Below are 25889 nucleotides of genomic sequence, written 5' to 3'. Positions count from 1 at the left end.
TTTAGATTTTACAGTGAGCCTGGGAAATGAAAGGCATCCATCTATCCCAGTGATTTTTCTTCTTAATAACAACTTTAAAGGAAAAGACACTATAAGCTTTCTGACAGGGTAAACGTATTTCAAGGAAGAATGGTCCATAGATGGGAAAATAATCAAAGAACTTCTCCCTTTGGGTATCAATTCCAGAACACAATATTAGCAATAGATAGAATTAGGAGCGGCTCTCAGTGAACTCCGGGAGTTGGTGATGGACAGGGAGGCCTGGCGTGCTGCGATTCATGGGGTCGCAAGGAGTCAGACATGACTTAGCGACTGACCTGATCTGATCTGATCTGATCCCTGGTGGTGCTAGTGGTGAAGAACTAACCTGATATTGCAGGAGGCGTAAGAGACTCTGATTGGATCCCTGTGTCAGGAAGATCCCCTGGAGGAGGGCCTGGCAACCCACTCCAGTATTCTTGCCTGGAGAATCCCATGGACGGAGGAGCCTGTCGGGCTGCAGTCCATGGGGTCGCAAAGAGTCGGACACGACTGAGAGACTGTGCACCCAGTCTGGATAAGAAAATCACTGATTAGGACCTGATATTTCTGTATTTATTTAAGGTGCTCATTTATAATGCTAATAAAAGCCTGTTCTTTAAAACAGATGTTACTTATAAAATGTAGCAGCTATATATTTTTGTTTAGAAAGCTACTTCAGGAAAGTCTGCAACTTCTGGATATTCATCATAGATGAAACTGCTTATTTATCAACAGACTTTCTTGACTCCAGTAATAAGATTGTGGAGATAAGGAAAGCATAGATCCATAGGGATCAAAATAGATAAAGAGTAACTCATTAGTGGAGGGGTAAATGCTTGTGGAATTTAAAGCTTATGGATAAGTCATAACTCAAGAAGCAGCCCAGAGGTGAAACTTTTATCCTAAAGTAGGGAAACTGATCTTGCAAAAGATAGCCTGCCCAGAGGTCCAAAATTTAGACACAACACCACCTCCCAAGGCAAGGATAGAGTTGCACTATCTCTATCCTTACTAGTAGTAAGATGGGTGAAAAGTGTGTACACAAAGTAGCTAGATTTTAGCATCACCTGGTTCCCACAACTCACCTCTGTGATTCTGATATAAATCTAGTTCTCTCTAGAGGCTCTCAACTAGAGGTTTCGGGATTTTAGACAGTAATGCTATGCGTTTGCTCAGTTGCTCAGTCATGTCTCTTTGCGACCCCATTTACTGATGACCCTGTTGGGCTATAGCCCACCAGGCTCCTCCGTCCTTGGGATTCTCCAGGCAAGAATCCTGGAGTGGGTTGCCATTCTCTCCTCCAGGGGATCTTCCCGACCGAGGAATCAAAACTTGCATCTCCTGCGTGGCAGGCGGATTTTTTCTTTTTTAAGCACTGAGCCCCAAGGAAGCCCCTTCAGATAGTAATATAATGAGGCTTAATTGGAAGTCTATATAAAAATTGGTGAGTCCAGTGCTACACATATTAGAGTGCTCACGGAGGTTCTTTTTTTCCTTTTACGATGTATTTTCTTCTATCTGTGTTTCATTCTGTGCCGTGTTCATTGGTACACCATCAAGGTCTCTCAGCTTGTCTTCTGCATTGTCTGATCTCCTGTTTGCCTAAGCTCCTCTATTCTCATCTTGAACCTTGTCCACGCCCATAAATACGACTGGAGCTATTAATATATCTTCAGCATGAGTACTTCCCTTGTCACACATGCAGAATACAGTTACCAGAACGGCTTTAACAGCTTTAACGTGTTGTTAGTTGTGGGTTCATTTAGTTGTGTGTTACTTTAGTGGTGGGTTAGTTTCTATTGATGGATTTCTCGATCATTTTGTTCCTCTGCTTCTATCTGGAAGTTTTCTTTTGATCTATGTGATACATAAACGTGGACAAGAGAGAAGGCTGAGTTTAAAGCTGTTACCATCATTATCAGTTCAGTTTTGTTTCGCTCATCAGTACTGAAATAATTGTGTGTTCAGTCACTAAGTCATGTCCGACTCTCTGCGACCCCATGGACCGCAGCACGCCAGGCCTCCCTGTCCTTCACCAACTCCCGGAGGTTGCTCAAACTCATATCCATTGAGTCGGTGATGCCATCCAACTATCTCATCTTCTGTTATCCCCTTCTCCTGCCCTCAGTCTTTCCCAGCATCAGGGTCTTTTCCAGTTAGTTGGCTCTTTCGCAGCAGATGGCCAAAGTATTGGAGCTTCAGCATCAGCATCAGTCCTTCCAATGAACACTCGGGACTGAATGCCTTTAGGATGGACTGGTTTGATCTCCTTGCAGTCCAAGGGACTCTCAAGAGTCTTCTCCAGCCCTTTTCACAGTCTAAAAAGTCAAAAACATCTTCATAAGCATCAGCTACAAAACGTATAATACTGAAACATACATCTGATCTGTCAGAAAATGTCAATCCTTGTCTCCACCACCCGTATAACCTCCCACAAGGCACTTAAAATTGAATTATCTGAATGATTGTTTATTTGAGAGGAAACGATTTTACTTATATAGGAAATCATTATCCCCTTTCATTCACAACTACACCTCTGCTCTCAGTGAATATCTTTGTCGTTCGTCACGTCCTAAGCTTTATTCTGTTCACAGAGCAGTGTCCCTAAAAGGAAGAACCATATAGGAAGCTTGGTTCATCTCCACTCAGGACAGTGATCTCAGAAAATGTATTTCTTTTGATCTTGAAGTTAAAGAACATCTGAGCTTTGTAGCTGGGCATGAGTAACATTTATGAAGCTGGATGATGTCTATTTAAATAACCAGGAGATTATCAAACATGTTGTATATCTTTTTTTATTCTTGAAAGAGAAAGTTCATTGAGAGACATTGTCTGTCTTCCTCTCTCTCTCTGTTATTACTATTATTATTTTTTTGCAGTCTGACAATGACCAGTTGGGCTTCCCTTGTGGCTCAGATGGTAAAGCATCTGCCCACAATGCGAGAGACCTGGGTTTGATCCCTGGGTCAGAAAGATCCCCCGGAGAAGGGAATGGCAACCAACTCCCATTTTCTTCCCTAGGAAATCCCACAGACAGAGGAGACTGGTGGGCTACAGTCCATGGGGTGAAAAGGAATGAGACATAACTAAATGGTGCACACACACACACACACACACACAATGACCAATTAAATGTATGTGGATAAACTCACGGAATGTATTCTAACTCATCAATGTTTGGACGTAGGAGTCACATGGTTATACTGCTGTTTCATTCATTCAGGCCTCCGAGGTGGTGGTCTATATTCATTTCTGCAATCCTTGGTGATTGTGTGGGGGGTTTATATGGGACAGAGTGTATGAAGGCTTGCCTTTTCATGTCCCCGAACTACGTGCCCAGTCTTTTCTTTATTTGCCACCCTCGGAGAGACACGCCGTCCCCTGACCTCTTATGCTCTGAGTCCCATTCTTCCTGTTGAAGCTGTTTATTAAGCCTTCCAGTCTCCTGCCACGAGTTCCTTTTCAGCCTGCGCTTCCTTGATCATTTTCTCCCAAGCTCATCCTTTACTCCCCCAGCCCCTCTCTTGTAACGCTGACAACCCTGATTTATAACATAGCATGCCTGCCCTTCTCTTTGCCTTGGGCCGACACTGCATTTTCTTTTTCCCTCGCATTACCCCATTCTCTGCTCTGACTTGTTTTGTTCTCCCTTGTGGACACGGTGGCCTTCAAGTCCCTTGTAATTTAGGCTCACGTGCGTCTCGCTCCCACACTTGACCCCGCTTTTTTTTCCCCTGTTTCTTATTTTGTTCTTACTAAACTAAAGGATGCCCTGACTCCCCTGATCACTCCCCACTCCACATCCCTTCCTCCCATCCTCCTGACACATCTGACACTCTGGTCTGATGTTATTCATTCATCCACCGGACGCATTCTTCCACGGTCTTCTTTCCAACCCTCATGAAGATGAATGCCTCTTTCCTCCTGTTCAGTCTTCTCTCCAGAGACCAGCTCAGTTCCCAGTGTTCCATATGGAGTCCTACCCCTGCACTTTGGGGGGAGAAATGTATATTATAAAGTAATTAGCCTCCAATTAAAATAAATAATTTTTAAAAATATATACTTCAAAACATACACACACCCAAAAGAATGTATGGAGCCTTGCAAATCTGATGTCAAAGTCCAAGGCATGTTCCTGTATAACATAAAGCAGGCTTTCCTTTGCTGCAGCCCTTTCTTTGCTTGGAAATATTCCAAGTTTTGGAATAGAGACTCTATTTCTTTCCCTTACTACCTCTTTGAAATGATGATAAAAATAGGTCTCATTATGCACAGAATAGTAAGCTGTTAATCTTCCTGGATTACTTCCCACAATTTGCTCGCAATTGCCTCTAATTTTATTCTAATTCGTGCTCACCCTCAAACCTCCATGGTCGTCTCTTTCTATGCCATCTCCAGTCAGTACGTGAGCTCCATAAAGGCTCACATGTTAAATGTGAATGGTGAACAAAAAACGCTTCTTTAAAACTTTTCCTCTAGCGCCCGCTATGTTAAAATGGTTTGGGAAAAAAAAAACAAAACAAAACACTTTCCCACCTATTTTAAACTTGGCATCTAAAATTTTTCATATGCTGGAGCTCTAGCAAAAAATTTAATCATCAGCATATTATAACTGTATACTTGTGATTTATTGAATATATTCCTGTAGAAATAGTGGACCAGCTGTTTCAAATCTGTTGATGGGAAAATGTGCGGTATGTAATCAACTTGTAAAACTGATCGCCAGTCCTCATGGTTTGATCCAGAAGCCAAATTGGACCTGCTGCTGCTGCTGTTGCTAAGTCGATTCAGTCGTGTCCGACTCTGTGCGACCCCATAGATGGCAGCCCACCAGGCTCCCCCGTCCCTGGGATTCTCCAGGCAAGAACATTGGAGTGGATTGCCATTTCCTTCTCCAATGCATGAAAGGGAAAAGTGAAAGTGAAGTTGCTCAGTTGTGTCCGACTCCTAGCGATCCCATGGACTGCAGCCCACCAGGCTCCCATGTCCATGGGATTTTCCAGGCAAGAGCACTGGAGTGGGTTGCTATCATCCAGAAGCCAAATTGGACTTCTGTCTACCAAAAATGGGATTCCATTATAATAGTTCAAACACATGTATTGAAATTCTGAGGGAGCACTGTCATTCTGCATTTTGAAAGTTGATTGATCGATGAGATGGTTTGTCTTTGGGTGACTTTAAACACTGCCATGTGGAGGGTGGGGTGAAACAGAGAGGGCGAGATGCTTGGCAATTGATCACCAGGTTGCTGATACCCTTTCTGGATTCGGCATGGCACTTTGGGAGGTGGCTGGAGTGGCTATCCATCTCAGAAATTTCCCCGGAAAGACCTCAGTTCCCGCTGATTGCATCTGGGCGTCCCATCGGCCATCCAACCTGCATTATTCCCTGGGTAAGACGTTCCTGCCATCCTTCGGGTGACCCAGACATCAACAGGAACAGGTGTTAACTTGGCTACTACTTGGTCAAGGTCAAGATAAAGGTCATTTACATGCACTAAGTCAGGTTGCTATACTGTTCCTCGTGGCATGAAGTGAGCAGAAAGGCCCTTCACCTCTGTGGTCTTCAACCTCAGATCCTTGGTGGTGGTGCTTTAGTCGATAAGTCATGTCCGACTCTTGCTACCCCATGGACAGTAGCCTGCCAGGCTCCCCCGTCCCTGGGATTCTCCAGGCAAGAATCCTGGAGTGGGTGGCCATTTCCTTCTCCAGGGGATCTTCCCGATCCAGGAATCAAACCCGTGTCTCCTGCATTGCTTGTTCTCAAACTTTGGCGCTAGTCCAGAGCTCCATGAGTGCAGGGATCAGTGGGATTTTGCTTTTAAATTTTGTTGAGTGCAGCCAAGGATGTGCTTTAAAAAAAAAAAAAAAATTGTCACTCAAGGTCCATCGGATCTGTTGAGTTTGGTTTTGCTCTTGTACCTTCTGTGGGTTTGGATGAATGTGTGATGGCGTGTGTCCACCATTACAGCGTTATCCAGAATAATGTCAGAGCCTTAAAAATCCTCTGTGCTACACCTTTTTTTTTTTTTTTTTTTTTTTTACCCTTCTTTGCCCCCAAAGCCCTGGCAACCATTGATCTTTTCGGTGTCTCCTTGGTTTTGCCATTTCCAGAATGTCATCTAATTGGAATCATGCATCATGTAGCCTTTACATACGGGCTTCTCCACTTTGGAATACGCATGGAAGTTTCCTGCATGTCTCTTCATAGCTTGTTTCTTTTCTTTCTTTCTTTTTTATTTAGCGGCATCAGGTCCTTTAGTTGTGGGACACGGGATCTTCATTGTCTCGTGACACAGCGTTTGTTGGGGTGCGTGGACAGTCTAGTTGTGGGTGGGCTTCATTGCTCTGCACCATGTGAGATCTTAGTTCCCTGATCAGGGATAAAAACCCACATCCCCAGCATTGCGAGGTGGATTCTTAACCACTGGACTTGCAGGGAAGTCCCAGCCCATTTGTTTTTAGTTCAGTCGCTCAGTTGTGTCCACCTCTTTGCGACCCCATGGACCGCAGCACGCCAGGCCTCCCTGTCCATCACCAACTCCTGGAGCTTGCTCAAACTCGTGTCCATCGAGGCAGTGATGCCATCCAACCATCTCATCCTCTGTCGTCCCCTTCTCCTCCTGCCCTCAATCTTTCCCAGCATCAGGGTCTTTTCCTGCGAGGCAGCTATTTGCATCAGGTGGCCAGAGTATTGGAGCTTAGTTTTGTAAGAAACGTGTAAACTGTCTTTCAGGGAGTCTGTACCATGTTGGGTGCTGGTTGCTTTTTCATACACTTTTATCTTCAGAACCTTGAGTGGCATCTTGCACACAGAGGACACTAATAAATATTTGCTCAGTACGGAACGATAAGCTGCACCTGGGCTGTGTGTTTAAAGCGTGCACTTCCCAGCCAAATCCCAGAGCCTCTGATTCAGTGGCTCTGGAGTGGGTCCCAGGAGTCTGCCTGTGTGTTCTTGCCAGGGAATGCTAGGGTGGCTGGTCTGAAAATGATGCTTTTAAGTAACACTGCTTTCCGAGCTGATTCTGGTGAACTTCCTTCTGTTGTCTGGTCAGAGAGGAAGGTTTTGCGCACTTCTACAAAAGGGTAGTTCCTGCTGTATGCTTTTCATATATCACTGTGTTCTCCAAATTGCTACTCGGTTGTCTTGAAAATAAACCAGGCTGCCCCCACCCCCCGCCGAAGAAAAAATCTAGTTGAATGAAAATCGTTGCAGATAAATGTGAGCTCAGAATGGAGAACTTTGGAAAGCAGGGGAGACCACAGGTAGAAGGAATACGTGTTTTCAGACATAATGTAGACACTTGAATTCTACAGAAGTAGTCAATGATACTTTCCTGAAGTGCGTCCAGAACTGTAGGAATACTATGTTACATGTGGGTTTATCTTAGATAACCTCAGTGCAATGATCAAAATCAGGAGCTTAACAAGGACCCAATGCTTTGTGTCTCTAGAGACCTATTGAGATTCTGCCAGTCATAAGAATAATGTCCAATTTTTCCTTTACCTGCCCTGTTTAGTTTAAAGTGAAAGTATTAGGCGTTCAGTTGTGTCTGACTCTTTGTGACCCCATGGACTGTAGCCCACCAGGCTCCACTGTCCATGGGATTCTCCAGGCAAGAATACTGGAGTGGGTTGCCCTTCTGTTCTCCAGGGGATCTTCCCAACCCAGGGATTGAACCCAAGTCCCCTGCATGGCAGGCAGACTCTTTACCCTCTGAGCCACCTCTTAAATAACTCCTTAGTCTTTCTTGGCATAGCGAGACTTTGACACTTTTGAATAGAGCAGGTTAATTTTTATCGAATGTCTTCAATTTAGTCTTTCTTGATCTCCCTTTATGATTTGGTTCAGGTTAGGCTTATTTTTTTAAATAAAAATTTTAAGTTTAAAGGAATACTCTTAATCTCCTTAGCCCAAGGTCCCTATCATAATGGAAGATGGATGGCTGGAAAGTGTTGGAAAGCTTTTGAGATGAAATTCTGATTTTCTGTAAGATGAAAGATTTCCATGAGGAATAAAAGAACTATGTACAGTAAGAATCTTTCTTTCTTTTATGTATATTCCATACTGGGAGCTTAGAGACAAACACACTGCTGACATGCATCTTTTTGTTTTTCTAACTCTTTAAGACTTTTTGTTTGTTTTTCTTTGGTGTGTACCATTTTCAAGCTCTTCATTGAATTTGTTACAGTATTGTTTTTGCTTTGTGTTTGGTTTTTTGGCCTTAAGGCATGTGGGATCTTAGCCCCACAAACTAGGGTTTGAACACACATCCCCTGCTTTGGAAGGCAAGGTCTTAACCACTGGACTCCCAGGGAGGACCCCGTTTTGTTTTGTTTTTTTTTAAACTTTGATTCCCTCCCCTTCTGGCTTCTTCTCTGCTGCCGATTTGTTGGGGAAGCCAAGCCATTTGTTGTAGAATATCTGTTTTCCAGATTTCTGAGAATGCTTTTCTGGTGTCTGTATAAGTGAAATTCCCCTCAGTAGACTAAATAGTACACGAGTGACAGAAGTATCAAAATCTAGATTCTGGAATATTTACTAAAACATTGTAAGCATTTAGCAACAATTAAGAGATCCTTAGACTGGTAGGCCACAGTCCATGGGGTCGCAAAGAGTCCGACACGACTGAGCGACTTCACTTTGACTTTCAAGACATCCTTGCTGAAAGTGAGCCTAGAGTCCCTAAGGATACTTTTTATAAGGGTCTGTCCATTTCTTTTTCTGGATGCAAGATTGATGGTCCTGGAAAATCCTTCAGCTACGTTGTTTCTGGATTTCAGGAAGGTGATTGGCATAACCTCCCTGCTTGTTGGTCATGGTTACATCCACGTCTCTCCAGCATAACCTCCCTGCTTGTTGGTCATGGTAACATCCACGTGTCTCCAGCATAACCTCCCTGCTTGTTGGTCATGGTAACATCCACGTGTCTCCAGCACCTCTCCTGCGTCAAGAACTTTATAAGTACTATCTGGATCTCCTGGTCCCGAAAATCAGAATTCAGGAACCACGCGAATTTATATTCACATCTCAACTCTGCCTCTTTCTACTGTGAGAGCATGAGCATGTAAATTAACCTCCTTTCGTCTCAGCTCTCCTATCTGTAAGAAAGCGATAAGAATGAGACCTTCTTTAAATAGTATTTGTGAAGATGAACTACTGAGTTGGTCCCAAAATTCGGGTTTTACAGGGAAACCTAAATAAACGTTTTGGCCAACCCAATAGTTTGAAAACTGAATGCAGGTCAAAATCTTAATATGGTGCCTTGCATGTTAATACGTTCTCACTAACCGCTTGCTGTTAGCGGTCACTCTCCCTGTTGTTCTGATGAAGAGACTGAGGGTCAGAGAGGCTCCATGTACGAAGCAAGGTCTAGGTCCAAGTTCTAGCACCAAAGTCATTCCTGGAATACTTCTCCTGCTTTCTTTCAGACAAGCCAAAAGAGAACAAGACAGATTTTATTTTTCAACTTGCATAACCCCCAGCTGTTCTAAAACAAAAGGAATTGGTGCCTAAAAGAGTGTGATGTCTGTATTGTTGCTACTGGATCCTTACCACCATTTCAGCCCTGTGAAAACATGGCTTCCTGAAAGATTGTTTTAGCAGTGGCAGATGAAAATAAACTACTCCAAATAATGCTATGAATGAATTAGGATTTTTAAAAAATACCTAGACATTAAAAACCTACACCTGAATTTTGAGATTTAATTAAGAAAACATACACACTTCCGACTTGTTCTCCAGAGAGAAACACTTGACAAATGTCAAGTAAGTTATTTTTAGGTTTTGAAGTTGCTGTGAAAAGTAACAAGGGGATTTTTGTTCACCTATCTGAGCCCCTGTCTGCCCTTCTTTGAGATGCCAGATTCTGCATGCGCTCAAGTCCCAAGTTCAAGGATTTAACAAGAGTGGGTGAAACCGGGGCCCTCCATTTTTATGCTCATCGTATTACATTAAAAAAAAAAATACAAAGTGCAACCTCAAAATGTGTGCTGTGATGCCACCAGCTGGTCATCAACCAGAAAATGTGGTCCAGCTTGCAGAGAGCCCCTTATTTGGGGGCGTCTTGGTACCACGTCCTTTATGGTAAAGTAGAATGTGATACACAGCCAATCAGGAGAGGGCAAAGGGTCTGCAACTCCACCATGGCCATCGATTGAAGGTCCATCTTAGTATCTCTCTCCTGCCTTTCTGTCTGGACATCAAAAGAATTAGTATTGGACCTGAAAGGCTACCTTGACTATCATGGTGGTGTTGTGGGTGGGGAGGTATGATTATTCCAACAATGGAAGTCGTGAAAAATACAGAATTATACCAAGATGTTGTTACAGGAGAAAATTCTATGATAGGCTGAATGGTTTCCTCCAAAATCCACCTGTTACAGCCCTGATCCCCGCTACAGCCATCTCTGAGTATCCACGTTGCGTTTGGCTCCAGGATGCCCTCAGATTCCAGAATTCTTGGATGGTTAAGTCTCTGTGTAAAAGAGCACAGTGGTGGGGCTTCCCTGGTGGCTCAGATGGTAAAGAATCCGCCTGCAATGCAGGCGACCTGGGTTTGATCCCCCAGATGGGGAAGATCCTTGGAGAAGTGAATAGCTACCCACTCCAGTGTTCCTGCCTGCAGAATCCCATGGACGGAGGAGCCTGGCGGGCTACAGTCCATGAGGTTGCAAACAATCAGACACAACTGAGCGACTTCACTTTCTTTCTTTCTTTCTGGAGAAGGAAATGGCAACCCACTCTAAGATTCTTGCCTGGACATCCCTTGGGCAAAATAGTCTGTCAGGCTATATAGGTCATAGGCTCGCAAAGAGTCGGACACAACTGAGTGATTAGCACTTTTGCTGGTGGGTCAGTGTTAAAAAAAAAATCCACCCACCAATGCAAGAGACATGGGTTTGATCCCTGTTCTGGGAGGATCCCATGTGCTGTGGACCACCTAAGTCCTTTGCCCACAACTACTGAGCCCACAGTCTAGAGTCTGGGGACCTCAGCTGCCAAAGTCCACGCTCCATGACAAGAGAAGTCACCGCAATGAAAAACCAATGCACCAGCCCTAGAGAGTAGCCCCTGCTTGCTGCAATGAGAGAAAGGCTGGGTGCATCATTGAAGACCCAGCAAAGTCCTAACTAACTAACTAACTAAAATTATTTTTTTAAAAAGTAAGAAACAGCAAAGTACAGGACCTCAGAGTGTGACTGTCTTGGGAGATAAAGCCTTCAGAGAGGTGATTCAGGCAGCATGAAGTTGTGGGCTGGACCCTAATCCAATCTGACTGATGTGTCCTTATTAGAAGTTGGAGGGGGGAGGTTTAGACACACAAAGGGATGGCAAAGACCAAAGACAGGGAGGAGACAGTCATCTGCAAGGCCAGGAGAGAGGTCTCAGGAGAACAACCTTGAATCTTGGAATTCCGGCCTCCCAAAGTGTTAACATGATAGATGTCTTTTGTGTCAGGGCCCCCAGTCTGTGGTATTTTGTTACAGCAGCCCGTGTTGACTGACACCCTCCCGGTTGTGTAAACGTGAAATGATCACATGTTGAAACCTTGTGATGCTTAACCTGATGTCCACCAGGGTGGGCTAACTGATGCTTAAGTCGCTGGTACCACATGGCTTCTGAGTGTGTCTGCCAGGGGGTCTCTGATAGAGGCGCCATGAAGTGAAGGCATTTCAGAGAAAGTGGAGACTGCCCTTCTCATCTCCCCTGCCCCCTTCCACACACATGTGGCCTTCCCGGGAGCAGGTTGCCGCAAAGTCCAGTCTGCAGGCTTATCTGGCCCCTTGTCTTTATGATAAGAAGGCTGGCTGCAGTCTGTTTCGGGGAATCCACTTTGATTTCCGGATCTGCTGAGGTTGTCGATCCCCAGAGGAAAAGCACTTCTCTGAATTAGCGTAGGAAGAGAAGCATGCACAGCCCAGGTGCATGACTGAGAAATTCCCCGTTACTATCGGTGGCAGACGGCGTTGTGCCTTTCGACCAACCAGCGTTTCCGCAGGGTGGGCGCTCTGCAGTGGGTGATACCCCGTGTCAACGAGGGTCTGGACAGATCCAAGGTTCTGAGTGTCCCGCCACGAGCTGTCTCCCATTCAGGAAGTAGGAACTTTCTTCCTGCCGGCAAATCCCGATGCAGACACTGGGGATCACCTCTTTGAAGCCAGAAGCATCTCCTCTAGTGTTAAGAACTATCATGGAACAAGGAGATCCAACCAGTCCATCCTAAAGGAAATCATTCCTGGATATTCAGTGGAAGGACTGATGCTGAAGCTGAAGCTCCAATACTTTGGCCACTTGATGCAAAGAACTGACTTGTTGGAAAAGACCCTGAATCTGGAAAAGATTGAAGGCAGGAGGAGAAGCGAATGACAGAGGATTAGATGGTTGGATGGCATCACCGATTCAATGGACATGAGTTTGGGCAAGCTCTGGGAGTTGGTGATGGACAGGGAAGACTGGCGTGCTGTAGTCCATGGGGTCACAGAGTCAGACATGACTGAGTGACTGAACAATACAAATGAAAATGCGGTATGATTATTGCTGCCAAAATCTGGCCCCTGTTGACAGGTGCTTGGTTAAATCTTGGAGACAGTTTTGGGTGAAGTAGAAAGAAACAACGTTATTGCTTTTCCAGGCAGAAGGGGACACAGTGAGGCTAATGCCCTCAAGATCAAGACTATGCATCTCCCCTGGAGAGGATACTCCGGAGTCTTAGAATGTTCAAGGAACAGGGTGTGGTCAGCTTGTAGACATACATCTGATCAGTTGGTGACGAAGGAATCAGAAGTCAGCATCGTCAACCTTCAGCTTCCTACTGGTCTGCAGTCTCCGTGCTTGTGGACAGCATTTAGGTAACTTCTCCCACCTGGTGGGGGTTTCTTTATCTGCAAAACAGTTCAAAGGACATGGCTCAGAATATAAGGTATAGTCCTTGTTGTTGCTGTTTGGTCACTAAGTCGTGTCCGACTCTTTGCGACCCCATGGACTGCAGCACGCCAGGCCTCCCTGTCCGTCACTATCTCCCAGAGTTTTCCTCAGACTCATATCCGTTGAGTCGGTGATGCCATCCAACCATCTCATCCTCTGTCGTGCCCTTCTCCTCCTGCGCCCCCCTGCCAATCCCTCCCATCATCAGGGTCTTTTCCAGTGAGTCAGCTCTTCTCATTAGGAGGCCAAAGTATTGGAGTTTCAGCTTCAGCATCAGTCCTTCCAATGAACACCCAGGACTGATCTCCTTTAGGATGAATTGGTTGGATCTCCTTGCAGTCCAAGGGACTCTCAAGAGTCTTCTCCAACACCACAGTTCAGAAGCATCAACTCTTTGATGCTGAGTCTTCTTTATGATGCCACTCTCACGTCTGTACATGACTACTGGAAAAACCATAGCTTTGACCAGACTCCTTGAGGAGGATCTAAAGGTCTTTGACGTTGTTGAAAGGCTAAATTATTATTATTTTGTCTCACTTGACTGTTTTCCTTTCTTTCTGCATTTTCTCACTGTCTGATTCAAAGGATCCTTTGACTAAAGTTCTTCTACAGACAAAAGGCAGGGGGAGGAACTCAGCGGTCCTCATGGGGTCCTGCGTGGTTTCAGTATCAGCAGTAGGACGTTCTGTAGGCTAACTTGGAACTTTGTCAATAGACTGGATGCTTAGGACGGTCTCTAGCACACTGAATACCTTTGTGTCTCAGTCCCAAGGAAGGAAAAGCACCCCGTGCGTCAGTCCCCAGGAAAGCCCTGCATTTCATCATGAAACCTCTCCAGGAATCAAAATCTGACTCTCAGCTGTCACGGAGATGAGCTGGTTTTCTGACAGTAATGGCAGCCCTGAGTTCATGGGGAAATAACGCCCCAGCTGGTGGAGGACGGAAGAGGTGAATTCTGTAATAGCCGTTCTTCTGTGTGGCCGGCCCGTGAACGGACGCAGGAAATCATACAGAGATTCCGGAGATGCCTCTCTGGCTGTGTCCCTATCATTAGCCTCGCAGAACAATCCCTTCTGCCTCTTGAGTCTGAGCGAAATATCCATCTCGCTGAGCGGAACACTCATGGCTGAACTCCGTCTCCCATCAAAGCCATCAGAGAGGGTTTTGCTCCCTTTTTGCAAAAAAAAAAAGTCCTTGCTGTCAAGACGGCTCTCATGTCTTTGTACTTCTCCTGCTAAGAAGGGTATTGCTTCAGATGAAAAGATACCAATTTTATCCATCCTGGGGTAGAATAGGGCTGAGAGGCACAGAGAGAAATTTCTGCTTTCAGAGTTGCCTTTGTGACGCCTCTTACCTGTCTTTGAGATGATTGTGAAGAACTAAGATATACGGAAGGAGACGTTAGTTTTTATCCTTCAGTGAAAAATTTAAGAGATTCTGGAAATGCACACTTAATAAGAAGTAAGCCCGTAGAATGATATTGTCCTTTTCTCTAAGTTCCAGTGGCTGAATTTGTTTGTTTTAATTTTTTGACTCTTTATTTGGAGACCTGACTGTGTTTCCCTTGGTCGGAGCTCCTGGGGGTCAGTGACTTGGAGCTGCTGCTGCTGCTAAGTCGATTCAGTCGTGTCCGACTCTGTGCGACCCCATAGACGGCAGCCCACCAGGCTCCTCTGTCCATGGGATTCTCCAGGCCAGAACACTGGAGTGGGTGCCATTTCCTTCTCCAACGCATGAAAGTGAAAAGTGAAAGTGAAGTCATCCAGTCGTGTCCGACTCTTTGCGACCCCATGGACTGCAACCTACCAGGCTGCTCTGTCCATGGGATTTTCCAGGCAAGAGTACTGGAGTAGGGTGCCATTTCCTTTTCCATTATTTATTTATTTTTTAATGTTTTCTTAGGCAAGCCCATGCTGCATTTTGTAGACAACTTGGAACTAGACACACAGGAACCTCATATTTATTTTAACATCTGTGTAGTATTAATGGAAAGATTAAGTATTAGGGGAAACGAGATCAAAACCTTGTTTTAAAATCCTAGGAAAGCTATAATTCAGTTCACTCTTTTACGTATTTTGAGAAGATGTCATACGTTGTGTCAATACATTGCAATTAAATTCTGTTTCATCGACTCTGTAATTCATTTATACTGTGAAATCTCCAATGTTGCCTTAATTGATGAATCTTGTATTCACTTGAAATATACATGAGTTACTCTTATTTCTATTTGATCTGCCAAAGACGAGATTTGGGTTTTCATTTGCCTTAAGTGGATACAAGCATTTTATTGCAACAGAAGTCTGTGGGTTTGTGCCAGTCACTGCCTGTAGGGGTGAATCACCTGCGTTTTAAGATTGAAGATGGTCACACATTTTTTGAAGTTCCCAAGAGATGGAGGCTCTTTCCCTCTCTCTCTTCTGCAGGGACTGGCCTCCTGGTTTGCTTTTCAGCCAGAGAATTGCAACAAAGTGGTGTTGGAGAAGACTCTTGAGAGTCCCTTGGACTGCAAGGAGATCCAACCAGTCCATTCTGAAGATCAGCCCTGGGTGTTCTCTGGAAGGAATGATGCTAAAGCTGAAACTCCAGTACTTTGGCCACCTCATGCAAAGAGTTGACTCATTGGAAAAGACTCTGATGCTGGGAGGGACTGGGTGCAGGAGGAGAAGGGGATGACAGAGGATGAGATGGCTGGATGGCATCACTGACTCGATGGATGTGAGTCTGAGTGAACTCCGGGAGTTGGTGATGGACAGGGAGGCCTGGCGTGCTGCAATTCACAGGGTCGCAGAGAGTCGGACACAACTGAGCGACTGAACTGAACTGAACTGAAGGGTGTTAAAAATCTAAGACTGGACTTCTTGGAGCTGTGTAACTTCTGCTTCTGCTGTCTTTGACCCTGCTGTGATGTGTACAGCCCTAGGTTAGCCTCCTTGATGAAGTGAGACCGTAAGCACAGCACACAGGGCAGAGCTATCTTACCCGGCTCAGCTGTGAGTCCAGAGATACCGCAAACCACAGAGGTGAGCCGTCTCCACCAAGGCCTGCCTGGATGATCAACACCGCAGCATCACGAGAAATCAATTGCTGTTTTGAGCCATTACATTTTCTAAAAGTAATGTATTTTTAAGGCTTTTCATTGCATATTGGGAAACAGCCGGTTAACGGTGTTTTGATGGTTTCAAGTGGACAGTGAAGGGACTCGGGCATATGTATGAAGCGAAGTGAAGTGAAGTCACTCAGTCGTGTCCAACTCTTTTCGAGCTTTACCAGGCTCCTCCATCCCTGGGATTCTCCGGGCAGGAATACTGGAGTGGGTTGCCATTTCCTTCTCCCTGAGATCTTCCCAACCCAGGGATTGAACCCGGGTCTCCCGTATTGCAGGCAGACGCTTTACCATCTGAGCCACCAGGGAAGCTCTTTCTCCCCCAAACTCCCCTCCCATCCAGGCTGCCACATGACAATGAGCAGAGTTCCCTGTGCTGTCCAGCAGGTCCTTGCTGGTTCTCCATGTTAAATACAGCAGTGTGTCCATGTCCATCCCAGACTCCCTAAGTGCCCTTTCCCAGCAGCAACTGTACGTTCATTCTCTAAGTCTGTGATTCTGTCTCTTTTGTAAATAAGTTCATTTGTATCATTTCTTGTTAGACTCTGCATCCATGGTCTCATTAAGCTATTTCTCCTTCTCTCTCTGACTTACTTAACTTAGTATGACAATCTCATTTGTGTCCATCCATGTTGCTACAAATGACATGATTTCCTTCTTTTTGATGGCTGAGGAGTATTCCATTCTGTATATGTACCACATCGTCTTTATCCATTCATGTGTTGATGGACATTTAGGTTGCTTCCGTGTCTTGGGTATGGTGAACAGTGCTGAAGTGAACGCTGGGGTGCCTGGATCCTTTCGGCCCATGTTTTTCTCCAGATGTGTGCCCAGGGATAGAACTGCTGTGTCATACTGTAACCCTACTTATCCTTTTTAAAGGAACTTCCATTCCGTTCTCCATAGTTAGTCATTACATTTTAAATGTATGCCTCTGTAGCTCTAGGTAACTGAGACTATTTATATCCCTCTCCCCACACGCCCAAAGAGTTCATTACAAAATTAATGTAGGCAATGTCTGATTAAAGATAACAACACTGATTCAAACCTCAGTTAACGTAGAAACTGCAATTATGTGCTTATACTTGCTCTGTGCTTTTTGCAGTCAGATAAGGCTCAAAATTATCTCTCTCTCTCTCTTTTTTTAATTGGATAAATGAAGCAAACAAGTTGATCAGGTAAAGTTTTCTCCTGGTGTCAGATTTTAAGAGGGATTTGTCTCATGAGCAGTTTATATAGAAGCTACGTGAAAGAAAGTAAGAAAAAATTTATATGTCTGATTCCAAAAGCAGATATTTAATGAATAATCAAAGGGAGTTAGAGTAATGTGAATGGAGTAATTTTCTGGGGACATATTTGGTAAAGGCGTGACTTGGAAAATATAAAGATTATACGGGATACCATGCCACTTAAAGACGCTTAATTCCAGTTGTGTTTGCGTAGGAAGCTGCATACTACATTCACCATTGCCCAGTTTATCCTAGAATTCCTGCCTTTAATAGAATTAACCTGAGAGCCACGGAGTTGATGTTCTGCTGTTGATTGAAAGAAAGATCTTCTGTAGCATGATTCTCAAAAAGGAGAGTCCATCCCAGTTTTGTTCCCACACCCAATTTTGATCATGAGTCTTGATCTCAGGAAATGGGAGCCATTCAACAGGGTGTGCAGTTATTTGCTTGAGACCTCTCAGTCCTGTGACTTACAGCCAGGGGATACCGTTTGGGCTGAGAACTGACTGTGCTTGGGTTCGCGTGCATTGTTACAGATGAAAAAGCTCAAGTGTGTTGTTCTTCAGTGCTTCCAGTTTTGAGCCTCACAGTGTCCGCTGGTGACCGCTGGGATGAATTAGATATGAGATCCGCCCCGCGTAGCATGCCCTCTTGTGCAATTAAACCGTGAGAAGCGTTTGCCCCGAACAGCCTTTTGTAGGGTGTCCATAGCTGTCACTGAGCTCTTTCTAACAATTACTTTGCACCGTATCCAGCTGTTCCTTGAAGAATAGTGATTGCATGCGCGCCCTGAGCCCTCGGTCCTTGTACCAACCACAGCCTTCACCACGTCTCCTCTGAGCACTGCATTGGGCAGAGTTCTGTACTGAGCTCGCCCCGCTTCACTTACTTGAGCCAGTGAATGTGTAAACATTTGTAACACAAGTAGACCTTTTGAAGGGGCTTCCCATGTGGCCCTGGTGGTAAAGAACCCACCCGTCAATGCAGAAGACACGGGAGATTGCAGGTTCGATTCCTGGGTCGGGCAGATCCCCTGGAGGAGGGCACGGCAACCCATTCCGGTATCCTTGCCTGGAGAAATCCCAAGGACAGAGGAGCCTGGTGGGCTATAGTCCATGGGGTCACAAAGAGCCGGATACGACTGAAGTAGCTTAGCACGCATGTAGAGGTTTTGAAAGAACTTGAACTGTTCTGTTTCTTCCCACTGATGCCAGCGAGTGTGTGCCTGAGCCAGCTTGCTGGAAATAAGACATCTGTGGCGATGTTCGTTGGTTCACACCACACCATTGCAGACCCTATAAGTAAAGTCAGCAGACAGCAAAGAGCCGCCCAGTTGAACACACTTTAAATAAATGTCCACCCCTCTGCCTCCTGAGCTAAATCACTGCAGTTCATTTATGTATCCGTTTATTCATTTGACGTGGACCATTTTCAAAGTCTGTATTGAATTTGCTACAATGTTGCTTCCGTTTTGTGATTTGGTTTTTGGGCCACAAGGCATGTTGGACCTTACCTCCCTGACCAGGAATCAAACTTACATCCCCTGCATTGGAAGGGAACATCTTTGCCTCTGGACCGCCAGGAAAGTTTCCAGTATACTTTCTTTGAAGCCATTGAGCTTAGGGATATTTGTCATGTGACCTTATCAATAGATAACTCATCTTTTTTCCAGCGTGCTCTTGTTTGATCAGCAAGACTTTGAAGTCAGCCCACTTAGAATATAGTACGTTGGTGTTAATTTTTGCCGTGCGTGTGGGCATGTGGTCAGTCCATCTCTAGGTTAAATTCATAAATTTAAGTCATTATAAGTTAGTATAACATCCTCGGTCCCTCATTTATTAACATAACATGCTAATAATGATAGCAATCATGTTAATACCAAAAGGGCCAAGTTTTATCTCTTTGTCATACCATTGTGAGGTTAACTGCTGTGTCACCGAGATGAAAAGTGGGTTGAAAGGTTATCACTTGTGACGTGTGTTGTTACTGCTTCATCCTGGTGCCTTACGGATGAAATCAACTCATAAAGGAGGAGGACTTCCCTGGTGTTTTACGACTCCACCTTCGACTACAGGTGGCTCAGCTGGTAAAGAATCCACCTGCGTTTCTGGAGACCCAGATCCTATCCCTGGCTGGGGAAGATCCCCTGGAGAAGGAAACAGCAGCCCGCTCCAGTATTCTTACCTGGAAAATTCCATGCACGGAGGATCCTGGTAGGTTACAGTCCATGGGATCACAAAGAGTCGGACACGACGGAGCAACTTCCCTGGTTCACTTGTTCCACTACAGAGCAAGCAGGTTTATTCCCTGGTTGGGGAGTTAAGATCTCACATGCCTCATGGTCAAAAAAGGAAAACATAAAACGAAAGTAATATTATAACAAATGCAATAAAGACTTTTAAAACAATGGCCCACATCAGAAAAATAAAAAATTCTAAAAATAAAAAAAGGGAAAGTCTTCCAGGTATCATCAAATGTCCTTAAGAACACCAAGAAATTGCCTGCATAATCAAAACTGCAGGGAAACCTGGGTTTACATTCTTGCCTGAAAGATAAAGCAATAAAGTGGACATTGGCTGTCGAATCACATGGCACTGTGGCTTGTCTCTGCAGCAAAGGAGTCCCGTGTTTAATTCGGGGCACGATCGTTTATTGGTTTGGGGAAGGTAGATACGATTCTCAAATTCTCTAAGCATCAGCTTTCTCATAAAAAAAACGAGGCTATTAATATTACTTCCATAAGAAGGTTGTTTCGAGAATTAAATCCAGTGGTATATTCAGGATGCTTTGCAGAGCACCTGGCATATATTTAACTACCCAATAAATTATAGTTATTATTATTAAGACGGCTTGCTGCTCATATAAGCCTGAAAATCCGGGAGCAGCAGTTTATTGGGAACAAAATTAGTGTAGCATTCTGATGAGCTATGCAGAAAAGTAATGAATCACAGTGTCTGTGATGTAGAGGGTGCCTCTCTTTGAAAATGGGGCCCATTTAAAAAAAAGGAAAAAAATTCACCCTGAGGGTACGAGGCTCAAGTGGTGAGAAGAAGCATGGCCGGTATTGGGGTGTCTCACTGGAAATCAAATGTGGACATTTCTGGAGTAAAGAGACCATGCAGAGCCTTGCTCAGGTAGGTTATCAATCACACGAATTAGATCGGACGCTTGCCGGTGCTCCTAAATCACTGATACTTTTGGAGTCACACACGGGCTTCCCTGGTGGCTCAGATGGCAAAGAATCTGCCCGCAAGGTGGGAGGTTCCGGTTTGATCCCTGGGTTGGGAAGATTCCCTGAAGGAGGGCATGGCAACCCACTCCAGTCTTCTTGCCTGGAGAAATCCCATGGACAGAGGAGCCTGGGGGGCTATAGTCCCTGGGATTGCAAAGAGTCAGACACAACTGAGTAACACTTTCATTTTAAAAAATTCTAGGAACTATGGCATGACCACCTTAGAAACATGGTAAATGATCACAATGATAAAAAGTAGTTTATCCATTAGGGGAAATGCAGAAAATATAGACAAGTGAAAAGAAGAAAAAAAAATTTTTTAAAACAGAAGTCTTTTTTTTTTTTTTTTCAGAGCTTACATGTTGTAGTATATGGTCTCCCAGTCTTTCTTCTTCTTGACATTTAAAGGAAAACCACCAATAATTGGAAATTACTTCACAGAAAAGCAACATTTTTTCTTCTTTTGCAAGGTAGGTGTTATTTCATTGTCTCTGACAGAGAATGCTGAACAATGGATCTAAGATTCCAAAGAAAACATTTCAGAAAAGTATCAGAGTTAGCATCTGCACCCTTAACATCGCTCTAATAGACCTCAGCATTTCTGAATCTTTGTTCTGCTAAAAGGCGAGAGGAGGATGTATGCAGGTGTCTGACATAAGCAAGATGGTATGAAACAGCCCTGTGTTAGTGGGTTGGAAAAATGCTGATGAAATAGAACCAACACGATATTTTGAGCAAAAAAAGAAAAGCACTTACATTGTTCTTTCTTTTCGAAACAGATCAGGACTCTGAAATGTGCTTCGGTTTTGAGTTTCTGGGCAGTCTGGCGCGTCTCTTTTTTCTTCCTTAGGGTGTTTGAAAATGACTCTAGAATTCTTCCTTTGTGTATAACCCATGGATCATAGTGGTAGAAATCGATCGATTCCCTAGTAGGCATCCTAATTAGGCATGGGAGCCAGGTTTTGGGTGCCTCACAGTTCTGTCCAGAGTCCTCTAAAGTTATGTGTCCAAAAGGAAGTGGGATACAGAACAGACCACTGCAGATGGTGACTGCAGCCATGAAATTAAAAGACGCTTACTCCTTTGAAGGAAAGTTATGACCAACCTAGACAGCATATTAAAAAGCAGAGACATTACTTTGCCAACAAAGGCCTGTCTAGTCAAGGCTATGGTTTTTCCAGTGGTCATGTATGGATGTGAGAGATGGACTGTGAAGAAAGCTGAGCGCTGAAGAATGGATGCTTTTGAACTGCGGTGTTGGAGAAGACTCTTGAGAGTTCCTTGGACTGCAAGGAGATCCAACCAGTCCATCCTAAAGGAGATCAGTCCTGGGTGTTCATTGAAAGGACTGATGTTGAAGCTGAAACTTTAATACTTAGTCCATCTGGTGCGAAGAGCTGACTCATTTGAAAAGACCCTGATGCTGGGAAAGATTGAAGGCAGGAGGAGAAAGGGACCACAGAGGATGAGATGATTGGATGGCATCACTGATTCTATGGGCATGAGTTTGAGTAAAGTCTGGGAGTTGGTGATGGACAGGGAGGCCTGGCATGCTGCAGTCCATGGGGTCACAGGGAGTCGGACACGACTGGGTGACTGAACTGAACTGAACAGACCGACCCTCACTAAGAAAGCTGTTGGAAAACTTAACGGGCCAGTTGACCTTTATGTTTTAAGACTGACTCCGTGGATCTTTTGTGTTTTTTTATATTTGTTGTTGCTGTTCAGTCGCCAAGTCATGTCCAACCCTTTCCCACCCGTTCGACTGCAGCATGCCAGGCTTCCCTGTTCTCCACTGTCTCCCAGCATTTGCCTAAGTTCCTGTTCATTGAGTTCTAGATTCTTTGGGGTACACTTATATATCCAGATACAGAGCTCAGAGGCGATGATTTCTCCAGGGAGCCAGCCTACTCTCCATTACCTTTCAAAAGTGTGAAATCCCTTCAAATACAGAGGCCTGGTTTTGAAGAGAGCGGCCCCATTTCAAATTTCAGCATTATTTCAGGATGAACTGTGAGAGTGGTGTTTAAGAGGTTTGCATCTGCAAGTGAGTTCATAGCTTATAGTTGTTCAGTCGCTCAGTCGTGTCCAACTCTGCAACTCCATGGACTATGGCTTGCAAGGCTTCCCTGTCTTTCACTGTCTCCTGGAGCTTGCTCAAACTCATGTCCATCGAGTCGGTGATGCCGTCCCACCATCTCATCCTCTGTCGTCCCCTTCTCCTCTTGCCTTCAGTTTTTCCCAGCATTAGGGTTTTTCCCAAGGAGTCAGTTCTTTACATCAGGTGGCCAAAGGATTGGGGCTTCAGCTTCAGCATCAGTCCTTTCAGTGAATATTCAGAACTGATTTCCTTTAGGATGGACTGGTTGGATCTCCTTGCAGTCCGAGGGCCTTTCAGGAGTCTTCTGCAGCACCACCGTTCAAGGTGCTTGCTTTCGTTGTGGACTGTGAACTCTTAGTTGCGGTATGTGGGATATACTTCCCTGACCAGGGATCGAATCCCAGGCCCCTGCACTGGGAGCTTGGAGTCTTAACCCCTGAACCACCAACTGAGTTGATTTTTTTTTTTTAATTTAAAGATAATTTTGAGCGTGCTGGCTCTTCACGGCTGCACGCGGGGTCTGTCTAGTTGTGGGCACGGCCTTCTCACTGTGGTGTCATCTCTTTTTGTGAAGCACGACCCAGTAGTTGTGAAGCATGGCCTCAGCCGCCGCATGGCCTGTGAGATCTTCCCGGACCACGAATGGATCCACTGGACCACAAGGGAAGACCCCCTCCACCCCGCCCCCCCAACTCAGTGGATCTTGATGGAAGCAGATGTCCTGAATTGCAGAGACCTATAAAAGGCAGCATCTTGCCCTGAGCGATGTAACTTGCATGCCACCACACATGCCTAGGTCTCCAGGGATGGATCAGCACCCAGGCTCTCAACTAGCCCACTCTGAACTTGCACGTGTGTTTCCTGAATGCACAGCCCGGAACGCTGAGGGCCAGTGTGTACAGGAAAATTGCTAGTGAACCCCTTCACTCACTGAAGAGCGAAGGCAAGGGATGAAGAGGCAAGAGCGAAGAGTAAGTGAAGGGATGCCTGTTCATCTTCCCCACCCCTGCGTCCTGCAGAGGCAATGAAACAACTGAAGAGGAACTTTGGACGCGTGTGCCAACGCCACGAATCTCCCTTTTGATTCTCTGCAGAGTTAATTTCCAGAGATGCGGCAGAATTTCACGGAGTGATGAATCTGGGCCTCGCAGATTCATCAGTCTTAACAGAGCAGAGACGCATGACTGGTGGTCTGCCAGATGACACAGGAATTCCTTCTCTGATCATTGTATTAACTCAGATTTACAAACAGATAATACAAGTGCTGAAGGGAGGTCCCAAATCACCACCAGCCTTCAGAGGGAACATCCAGAGAACTCAAAATCATATTTCTTTTTCTAGCGATTAGCTTTTTTTTAGCCATACATATACATACATACATCTGTCTATCAACCATCTATCTATCTATAGATATGAGCTTCCCTGATGGCTCAGACAGTAAAGAATCCAACCCCAGTGCAGGAGACTTGGGTTCCATCCTTGGGTCGGGAAGATCCCCAGGAAAAGGGAATGGTTACCCACTTCAGTATTCTTGCCTGGATAACTCCATGGACAGAGGAACCTGGCGGGCTACTGTCCGTGAGGTTGCAAAGAGTCGAACATGACTGAGCGACTAACACACTTTCATAGATATAGATATACATTATAGATATAGATGTGTTTAAAATATTTATTAGGGTGTTTCGAGTCTTAGTTGCTATGCCTGGGCTTAGTTGCCTTGGGGCATGTGGGATTTTTATTTTCACAACCAGGGACTGAATCTGTATCTCCTGCACTGGAAGGCGACCTCTTAACCACTGGATCACCAGGGAAGTGCCTTTAGCATATGTTAATTAAGCCCGTACTTGAGTCTTTCTGTGTCTGTCAACAAACAGTGGTTATGGTACTTCCTAATCTGTGTCCATTCAGTAAATTTTACTTTACTTTTGTAGGCTTCAAGCAGCTAGATGACTGATGTGCTATACAGCTAGCAAATTATACGTGCAAAACATCAGAATTATGAATGGCCTCGTGGAATTTCTCCCACCATAGTTTAGTCTTTCATTGGAAAAGTCCCTGATGCTGGGAAAAATTGAAGGCAGGAGGAGGGGACGACAGAGGATGAGAGAGTTGGATGGCATCACCAACTCAACGGACATGATTTTGAGCAAACTCCGGGAGTTGGCGATGGACAGGGAGGCCTGGCGTGCTACAGTCCTGGGGTCGCAAGGGGTTGGACACGACTGAGTGACTGAACTGAACTGAAAGAACTCTTTTATTTTAACAGTATGCTAATTGCTAGGTGCAGTAGTGACTGAAAAGGAAATTTGGCCATTTCCCTGCCCCCTAATTGCCTCAGTAGCTGTCTTCTTGGCTTCTCTGCTGGGCTGACCCTAAAGTATTGGTCCCCAAACTTTTTGGTACCAGGGGCAGTTTAGAAGATGATAGTTTTTCCACAGACCAGGGTGAGGATGGTTTCAGGGTGATTCAATCATATTACTCTTCCTGTGCCCTTCATTGCTCTTATTACTGCATCAGCTCTATCTCAAATCATCACGCATTGGATCCCCTTGGTTAGGAGCCCCTACCCTGAAGGAATGGTTCCCAGGTGACTTAGGTAAAAAATCTGCCTGCCAATGCAGGAGATGCTAGTTCGATCCCTGGGTCGGGAAGATCCCTTGGAGAAGGGAGTGGCACCCCACTCCAGTATCCTTGCCTGGAGAATCCCATGGACAGAGGAGCCTGGTGGGCTACAGTCCGTGGGGTCTCAAAAAGTCAGACAGCACTGAAGCGACTGAACATGCAAGCTGCTCTATAGACTGTACTGTGTGTGAGTAAGCTAGCCTGTGGCCTCTCTTGGGTTCAGGAAAGCTAGTCTATAGTCTTCACTGGATATGCATAAGCTAATGTATAGTCTCCATTGGGTATGCGTAAGCTAACCTGGGCTTCCCAGGAGTTGCCAGTGGCAAAGAACCTGCCTGCCAATACTGGAGACATAAGAGACTTGGGTTCTATTCTTGGGTCAGGAAGATCCCCTGAAGGAGGAAATGTCAACCTACTCCAGGATTCTTGCCTGGAGAATCCCATGGACAGAGGAGCCTGGCGGGCTACAGTCCATGGGATCACAAAGAGTCAGACACGACTGAGCAACGGAACAAATTATATTTATATGTGTTTATATGACATGGTTACACATACATATATATGTGTGTTTATGTCTGTGTATATCCAATATGTGTGTGTGTGTGTGTTTGTTTTTTACTATACTGTACTGTGCTCAGTTGTGTCTGACTCT

The 25889-nt window shown here is 45.0% G+C and overlaps 1 long non-coding RNA gene across 1 annotated transcript in view; it reads left to right on the top strand.

Annotated features, from left to right (window-relative positions):
* LOC129639382 (uncharacterized) overlaps window positions 1-20925 on the top strand; it is a 202360-nt gene extending 181435 nt beyond the window's left edge. The window contains exon 4 of the long non-coding RNA XR_008708372.1: window positions 20867-20925. This is a non-coding gene — a long non-coding RNA (uncharacterized LOC129639382). The remainder of the gene's footprint in view (window positions 1-20866) is intronic.
* Window positions 20926-25889: the final 4964 nt, after the last annotated feature.

Source organism: Bubalus kerabau, chromosome X (genome assembly GCF_029407905.1).
Source record: "Bubalus kerabau isolate K-KA32 ecotype Philippines breed swamp buffalo chromosome X, PCC_UOA_SB_1v2, whole genome shotgun sequence".
Lineage (NCBI taxonomy): Eukaryota > Metazoa > Chordata > Mammalia > Artiodactyla > Bovidae > Bubalus > Bubalus kerabau.
This window is presented reverse-complemented; position numbering and strand designations above follow the sequence as displayed.